Source organism: Lactuca virosa, chromosome 4 (genome assembly GCF_052849685.1).
Source record: "Lactuca virosa cultivar CGN04683 chromosome 4, Lactuca_virosa_CGN04683_v6, whole genome shotgun sequence".
Classification (NCBI taxonomy): Eukaryota; Viridiplantae; Streptophyta; class Magnoliopsida; order Asterales; family Asteraceae; genus Lactuca; species Lactuca virosa.
Window position 1 is genome coordinate 122,069,663 of NC_136429.1, and position 9,798 is coordinate 122,079,460.

Genomic DNA, 9,798 nt, shown 5'->3' on the forward strand with positions numbered 1-9,798 from the left:
CTAGGGTTGGTTTCGGTTACCTTGGGAAGGTTATGGTATACTCGGGATTGTAGTTGTGTGGCTCAGGTTGTTTGGCATGTCGGGAATGGTAAGGAGTGATTTTTAGGACGAAATCTAATTTAAGTGGGGGAGATTTGAAACGCCCTGTTCCGAATCGTTACCCATTTGGGTGTGGGTGATGTAATGTAGATGATTCAGGCGTTCGGATTTGGTTTTTAGAGCCAAGGGGTATTTTGGTGAAATGACAACGGACTTTTATGGAAATTGAATTTTTGTTCGGTAAATTTTATGGCAAGTATGAGTTGATTAAAGTATAGAGCTTCTTGTTACCTTTTCATGGATATAAGGATGGACGGAATCAGAGTTGTATCAAAGAAGTTATGGCCTTCGGAATATGTTAGGGTTTGAGGGAAAACCTAGTACGCGGGGGTACCAAGGGAGTACGTCGGGCGTACTGATGCGAAGGGTGTTACGCCATGCGTAATGGAGTGTACGCCTAGTGTACTGCGAGGATGGAATCGGGGTGCGAGACCTCGTACACTAGGCGTACGACGAGTACGTTGGGCGTACGAGGGTGAGTAAGAAACCCTAATATTTCATGATGTACCCTATATAAGCTTTATGTTAGCCTCTTTTATTCATTTCTAAACCAGCCTCAATACCCTAAAAATCCAAAATCGGCCCTTTTAGCCTGTTGGTGGTGTTCTTGAGCTATTGGAAGGCTTTGGTGCACATTTTTGCCCTTGGGAAGGAAAGAAGAGAAGCGTGAAGTTGTTTTTGTTGGATAAGGTGTCTAAGTCAATAACTATCTCTGGTATGTACTTGACTCGACCCGGCATGGTCCATTTGGGTTGCATGTCATCATGCATTTGGATAGACTAAATGAGAGAAATAACACTTGTGGTTTATTAATATATTATAAGTTCTAATATATTAATAGTATTATTTAATTAGTATTGATCAAGAATTAATCTAGGATTAATTAAGTGATCAAAAAGAGACTAATTGAATATATGGGTTGATTATGTAAATCATCCATAACTTGTATAGTGGGCTAAAAGGCTCCATGGATTATCAAGTTGGGTTAAACCCATTGGATGCTCCATGGAGGCTCCATGGGAGTTACAAACCCATGGGTCATGGAAATGAAGAGTCATGTCACATTAGGGTTTACATGGTGTAACCCTAGATGTGACACACTATATAAAGACTATGTTATTCACCAAAATCGGCTACACTAAGAACAAGTGAGGGCAAGACAATTTTATAAGTGTTTTATATTCTCTAAAGTCATTCCAAAGCATTTGGTGTTGTGTGAAGCATTTGAGGCATCACACTTGGGGTGCTAGGCTCTCAAGGTTTTCAAGGAATCATAACAACTACAAGGTATGTAATTCTAGCTATCTTTTATGATTAAAGTTCCCCATTCATGCTAGATAGGTTTATGAACTTTGGAAAAAGTATTTTGCATGTATTTTAGACAAACATAGATCCAAGGTTTACTAAGGTTGCATGTACACTTAGGAGTGTTAGAAATGCTCAAAACCCATCAGTGGTATCAGAGCCTAGGCTTGTTTGATGCTACATGTTTTTTCCAAAGTTGAAATTCTGCATTTTTTTGCATCTGATTGCGTACCACGACGTGGCAGTCTTTACCACGACGTGGTAACTCCCCTGTATGCAGAATTTCGAGGTTTTGCTTGGTATTGGATGAGGATCATTACCCTAAACTGTTTTTTGAACCTTAAAACTTGGTTTTTATGTGGTAATGATTATGCTAATCCAATTTCAAAGGTTAATATCAAATTTTCATGTGTATATGTGTTCATATGTTCTTGAAATTTTGATAGGAATATTCATGTTCTTATGAGTTCTTGATATATCATAAGAATTACTTACTTAATGTTTAATTCATGATCTTTATGTGTTTTAATGGAGTCCATAACTTGTCCTCAAGTTATGGATAACCAAAAGTCTCTTTGTTTAATTCCATTAAAAGAACACACAAGTTACAAAAATGAAGAGTCTTCATTTTAATAACGCATAAGTTATGAATTGAAAAGGTTTTGTAAAGTTACAAAACTTGCCCTCAAGTTTTGGAACTTGTAAAGTCATCTAGTAAACTTTAGTTCCAACCCTTAGAATTTTAAAAGTTAAAATTCAACCCTTATACTATTTAATATTATAAGTTTAATAATATATATATATATATATATATATATATATATATATATATATATATATATATATATATATATGTATAAGATCAAGTCGTTTTACCGTTAGTAGGCCTCATTCACGAAGCCGGTGTATAAGGGGGGGTATAAGGTTGTTGCCTATAAAATGGCAGCTTAATGGGTGTCCACTCTCACCCACCGCTTCCTTGACTGGTGGAGGGTCGTTAGCCGAACGGGTAGGACAATGACTTAAAATTCTCATTAAAAGTATAATGATTATTATAAAGTAACTAAATGTTTTACAAATTCCCAATCTTAGTTGCTTTAGGAAAATGTGAATATGGTGCTAACCCATGAAATTACACTTTGCACTTTGATTAAGTCGTTAGTGGAGCGTGTGTGGTTAACCGGCACACTAACTTGGACTTAACAAGGTAGGCAAAGGGTGACTTAAGGTTTTCATAGGTCGGTGGAGCGCGTGTGGTTTACCGGCACATCGATTAAGTAAAAAAACATTAAGGGTACCAAGTAATTTGCATGGTTACTTCACACCTTGTTTTGTGATCCTCGGTATCCCAGTCACAAAACATGAAGGGCACACTCGAGATTGAAACATGCCTTTGAAAATTTCAATGAATCTCAAAAGAATCTAGGAGTTTCTAAAAACCAAATAAAACCTAATAATTTATATATTTCGTTTTTCATGGTGGAAACTGGTGAATCGTCATTCACCTACCTTTCAAATATATCTTAGCTTAGATTACGGCATCCCTCTTCTAAGTTATAATATATTGTGATGGGATCCTAGCCTTAATATTACATTTGGGTGTTTTATTAAGGACTATCCTTACATCTAAACTAAACTTGTCTTTTCTTCTTTTCAGATGTCTTCCAACAATGCTACTCCTGGCTCAAACCCTACTGGCTCCTTCTCTCTCATGAACCTTTGTGGGAGAGTCATCTTTGATGGATCCAACTTTACTGATTGGATCAGAAACATCAGGATGGTCACTCAATACGAGAACAAAGAATATGTTCTCGACAAGGAGCTTAAGGTACCCGAGCCAACTGCTACTCCTAAGGAGTTTGCTAAATATGAGGCACATGAAAGAGATGCTACCAAAGTGGCATGCATCATGATGGCCACTATGATAGCCGAGCTCCAAAAGTCCTATGAGGACTACTATCCTTTTGAGATGCACCAGGATTTGATGGACCGCTACCATCAGAGTGCTCGTCAAGAGCGATATGAAATCATCTCCTCCATGATAACAACCAGAATGAAAGATGGTGAACCCATCACGGGCCACTTGCAGAAAATGCAAAGGTTTGTGGACCGTTTGATGAAGTTGAATGTGAACTTCCCAGAGGAGCTAGCAATAGATATCATTTTGCACTCCTTGCCATCGTGTTATGATCAATTCCGCATGACATACCACATGAACAAGGAAGAAGTTACCCTCAGCAAACTTCAAGGACTCCAGAAGACCGCATAATCAGGTCTTAAAGGTAAGTCGGTTGTTACCACTCCTACTACTACTCCAAACTCAGCACCTGTCTTGGCAATTGGGAAAGGTAGAGGGAAGAAGAGGAAGAACCCTTCGAAGGGTACCAAGGGTAAGACCCTTGATGGCTCCTCTTCAAGTGGAACCAAGAAAGGTTTCGTCACACCTTCTTCTGATCCCAAAGAGGTTGAATGCTTCTATTGCCATGAAAAGGCGCACTGGAAGCGGAACTGCCCAAAGTACCAGCAAGATTTAAAGGATGTGAAAGTGAAACCCAACCATGCAGGTATTTACACTATTTTATCTAATAACTCCCCCTATTCTAACTCTTGGGTCCTTGATACCGGTTGTGGTATTCATATTTTTTCTGATTTGTAGGGACTAAGAAGAAGTGAGAATGTGGAGCATGGAAAGATAAACTTGATCATGGGGAATAGGAAAGTTTCACCTGTCACCAAGATTGGAGTTTATACTTTGTTGCTAAGTAGTGGGTTTACTTTAGATTTGAATAAATGTTGTTATTCACCTGAAATGGCAAGAAATCTTATTTCCTTTCATGCTTTGTACAAACAAGGGTTTACCTTTTCCTTTGATAATGAAATTGGTGGAATAAATGCTTTCTTTAATAATGTGTTTTATTTTAAAGCATTACCTTGTGATGGTGTGTATGAAGCTGTGTCTGTTGTAGATAATTTAGGAACTAATGTATTGTGTATTGATTCTACTAATGATAATAACTTGGATAAAGCATCATTATGGCATTGTCGTCTTGGACATGTAAGCAAGAAACGCATAGGCCAACTCCAAAAGGATGGAGTCTTGGAGTCATTTGACCTAAAGTCAGATGATAGTTGTGAATCATGTTTACTTGGAAAAATGACAAAGTCACCCTTCACAGGTTCTTGTGCTAGGGGTGAAGGTTTGTTGGATCTAGTGCACACAGATGTGTGTGGACCCTTCAAAACTGCCACAATGGATGCTAATCGTTATTATGTGACTTTTACAGATGATTATAGTAGATATGGATATGTCTACTTAATCAAGCATAAGTCAGAGACTTTCGAAAGGTTTAAAGAGTTTAAACAGGAAGTCGAGAATCAATTGGGCAGGAACATTAAGATGCTTCGATCCGATCGTGGTGGTGAGTATCTTAGTACAGAGTTCCTCGACTATCTTAAGGAATGTGGGGTTGTCTCACAATTGACACATCCCAGGACACCACGGTTGAATGGTGTAGCTGAGAGGCGTAATCGAACCTTGTTGGACATGGTTCGTTCCATGATGAGTCGGGCTTCGCTACTAATATCATTCTGGGGGTATGCCTTAGAGACTGCCGCCCATATCCTGAATCTGGTCCCTACAAAGAAGGTTGCCAAAACACCTCACGAGATGTGGACTGGAAAAGTTCCTAGTCTAGCCCACATCAAGATTTGGGGTTGCGAGGCTTTTGTGAGGCGTGAGACTCACGATAAGCTCGAAACTCGAAGTGAAAGGTGTATTTTCATCGGCTACCCACAGAAATCCTTTGGTTACCTCTTCTATAGACCCAGTGAGAATGTGGTCTTTTTAGCAAGGAGGGGTGTCTTTCAAGAGAGAGAGTTCATAAGCCAAGGAAACAGTGGGAGGAAAATTGACCTTGAAGAAATTCAAGAGTCAAGTGGTGAAGGAACCTCAAACCCTAGCAGTCAACTTGAGGAGGAAACTCCTGTTGATCCAATTGACGAGTCTGTACCTCTGAGGCGTTCCACAAGGGTTAGGAATGCACCTGAGCACTACTATGGTTTCCATATTACTGCAGAAGGTGAGACACTTATCAGTGATGAGACACTGGTAAGTCTAGATGAACCTAACAGCTATGCGGAAGCCATGGCAGGCCCCGAGTCTGCTAAATGGAAAGAGGCAATGGACAGCGAGATACAGTCCATGTATGATAATCAGGTCTGGGATTTTGTTGACAATGTACCAGGTCGTAAGACAGTTAGGTGCAAATGGATCTTCAAGAAGAAGACCGACATGGATGGTAATGTACACACTTATAAGGCACGACTGGTGGCAAAGGGATTTTCTAAAACTCCAGGAGTTGATTATGATGAGCCCTTTTCACCAGTAGCCAAGATTAAGTCTATTAGGGTATTCTTAGCCATTGCTGCATTTCATGACTGTGAAATATGGCAAATGGATGTCAAAACCGCTTTCCTCAATGGAAAGTTGGCTGAGGATGTTTATGTGAATCAGCCAGAGGGTTTTGTCAGCACAGAGTACCCTAATAAAGTGTGTAAGCTTGAGCAATCCATTTATGGATTAAAGCAAGCACCTCGCAGATGGAATCTTTGTTTCGATGAGAAAGTCAAATAGTTTGGCTTTTCGAGGAGTGAAGATGAATCTTGTGTATATGTCAAGGCTAGTGGGAGTATAGTTAGCTTTTTGGTACTGTATGTGGATGACATACTACTCATAGGAAATGACATCCCAACCTTGCAGGAAGTGAAGTCCTGGCTTGGGAAGTGTTTTTCTATGAAGGACCTTGGAGAAGCTGCCTATATTCTAGGGATAAGGATTATGAGAGATCGGAGTAAAAGACTAATTGGACTTAGTCAGAGTACATACTTGGAGAAGGTGCTGAAGAGGTTCAACATGCAAGATTCCAAGAAAGGAGAGTTACCGATCCAGAGTAACGCAAGACTGAGTAAGACTCAGAGCTCGAGTACCGAGGTTGAGATAACAGAAATGAGTCGAGTACCTTATGCTTCTGCAGTAGGCTCGATCATGTATGCTATGACCTGCACTCGTCCTGATGTAGCCTTTGCTTTGAGCATGGTTAGCAGGTATCAGGGGAATCCTGGTAAGGCTCACTGGACAGTGGTAAAGAATATCCTCAAGTACCTGCGGAGGACTAAGGACTGGGTCCTTACCCTCGGTGGGAGTGATAACTTGAGAGTTGTAGGGTATAGTGATGCTAGTTTCCAGACTGATATGGATAATTTACGCTCTCAGTGAGGCTGGGTCTTTACCTTAAACGGAGGAGCAATTTCTTGGAAAAGTTCCAAGCAGGAGACAGTGGCTGATGCAACTTGCGAATCAGAGTATATAGCGGCAAGCAAGGCAGCAAAGGAGGCTTTATGGCTAAAGAATTTCATTGGAGACCTTGGAGTTGTACCAGCTATAAAAGAGCCCATAGAGATTTTCTGTGATAGTGAAAGTGTTGTTGCCTTGGCAAAGGAACCAAGGGATCACGGGAGATCCAGACACATTGACAGAAAATACCATTTCATCAGACATCGTATAGAAGAAGGACTCCTCGTGGCAAAGAGGGTATCATCGGATGAGAACCCGGCAGATCCCCTCACGAAGGGACTGAGTAGGGTTAAGCATCTCCAACATGCAAGGAGCATAGGGCTGAAGGATGATATTAGTTTTAGTAGTTAGATAATTTTGAAATATGTAAAGTGTAATTGACATTTGATGATGAATAAAAGTTGTGTTTATTTATGAGTAAAGTGTTGCTATCTTTTGTTGATCGTTTACTATTATTTCTTTTGCATGTTTTGACTTCCAGAATATTTATGTTGAAGTTTACATATTATTCAAATTATCCATAGTCGGTCATATGTTGGAAGTAGATATGAATTAAGACTGTCATGAGTTGGTTGTAGAGGTGTAAGATGTTGGACATGGCCTCAACACTCATGAGTGCTCATACGTTCTGAGTATTGGATTCAACCCACGCTCGCTGGTATCACTTCATGGAATTTATCTCGAGTGATCGCGAGACGGTAATATCATATAAGTCTTCAAACCCAGAGATATGACTTGTTAACTATGATTTAGTTATGCATTGATCGTGCGAAAACGCATTGGTAACTCGATGTTATAAAATGTGTGTTTGTGTGTAATTTAACAAGTAGTAGAACAAGAATATGAGTCGAATTTTATCTGTTCCTTCTTGGATTAGAAGCGATATCTGGGCCCCTCGATGATTGTGTTTTAACCCATGTACCGGGCCCGGTCAGAACTAAATTGATGTGTTCAATTAAGTTCTATGTCAAACAAATAAGAAATCGGGAAACAAACTGCTGGACAAAAGTAAGACATTGTTCCATGTATTTGTCCGGCTGATATCTAGAACAGAGGATTATATGATCACTTATCTTAAATGGCGTACCATCATCTTCTCAGTTCCGAGAAACCTTGAAAAGAGCTACGATTACTGATCGGTTCATAAAGTCATACTTGCAGTTATAGTTATTAGACTTATCCAAGTGGGAGACTGTTGGATACGGTGTCTAAGTCAATAACTATCTCTGGTATGTACTTGACCCGACCTGGCATGGTCCATTTGGGTTGCATGGCATCATGCATTTGGATAGACTAAATGAGAGAAATAACACTTGTGGTTTATTAATATATTATAAGTTCTAATATACTAATAGTATTATTTAATTAGTATTGATCAAGAATTAATCTAGGATTAATTAAGTGATCAAAAAGAGACTAATTGAATATATGGGTTGATTATGTAAATCATCCATAACTTGTATAGTGGGCTAAAAGGCTCCATGGATTATCAAGTTGGGTTAAACCCATTGGATGCTCCATGGAGGCTCCATGGGAGTTACAAACCCATGGGTCATGGAAATGAAGAGTCATGTCACATTAGGGTTTATATGGTGTAACCCTAGATGTGACACACTATATAAAAACTATGTTATTCACCAAAATCGGCTACACTAAGAACAAGTGAGGGCAAGCCAATTTTACAAGTGTTTTATATTCTCTAAAGTCATTCCAAAGCATTTGGTGTTGTGTGAAGCATTTGAGGCATCACACTTGGGGTGCTAGGCTCCCAAGGTTTTCAAGGAATCATAACAACTACAAGGTATGTAATTCCAGCTATCTTTTATGATTAAAGTTCCCCATGCATGCTAGATAGGTTTATAAACCTTGGAAAAAGTATTTTGCATGTATTTTAGACAAACATAGATCCAAGGTTTACTAGGGTTGCATGTACACTTAGGAGTGTTAGAAATTCTCAAAACCCATCAGTTTTACTTGCTGGAAAGGCTTTGGATCCAGAATCATCATCTTGTGGGGGAGCTTTTTGAGGTATCAAGTTTTCATCTTGGCTTGTATATGTTTAAATCTCTTCTTAGTTAGTTTATTATGATTTTTGGTGTCCTTTTTGGGTTTATGGATGAGTTAGGACATTTAAGGGCTTGTTCTTTCATATCTGAGTTTGTTTTGGTATCCTTGAGCATAAAGGTGCAATCTTTATGTGTATTATGGTGTCATGCATGCATTAAGCCAACCATTAAGTCCCTTTTTAAGCTTAAGAGCTTCATTGAGCCATGTATGGACGTAAAGTTGGCAACTTTACGTGATAATCCAACTTAAGGAAGTCAGATCTGTGTTTTGAAGCTTTGTCTTAATGGGTTAAGTGAAAAACCAAGTTTTAGGCTGAATAGGATGAGTACGCTTGGCGTACAAGTAGTACGCTTAGCATACAAGCCTCCAAGTGAGTACGCTGCACGTACGTGCTGAGTACGCCCCGCGTACTCGGTCTGTTGGGACTTGCATGTTTGGGCTATCTTTTCGGCTTGGATTGCTTGGGGATTTGTTGGGCCATCTGTGAAAAAGTGTTTGGATTAGGGAAAAGTTAATGGGCTTTAGGGTAAGGCCCGTGTAAGGGTTTGGGCCCAATGTGGAAAATTGGGCCATAAGTGGGCTTTGGATGAGTATTGGTTTGTGGGCCTTTATGATTGGGAGTTTGGGCCTTAATCTTGGACCAAAATAGGTGAGGGGTAAAATGGTCTTTTTACCCCATATATGGATTGTTGAAATTAGGTTGGAACACAATTGCTAATTGGGTGTTTTTGTTTGATAGTGCGCGGATTTTATTAGATCTGTAGTCAGAGATTTATTCGTGGGTTCAGCTATCGAGGTGAGTCTCCTCACTGTACTATGGGTCGAAGGCACCATTGCTGACCCGTTTGGTTTATGCGTTATAGGAAGACCAGGGGTGGCCCTTGTCATTTTATATGAAAGACTAGGAGGTGGCTCCTGACAATTTGTATGCGAGACCAGAGTCTGAACTCTGGCATTTAATTAGATAAGTAGTT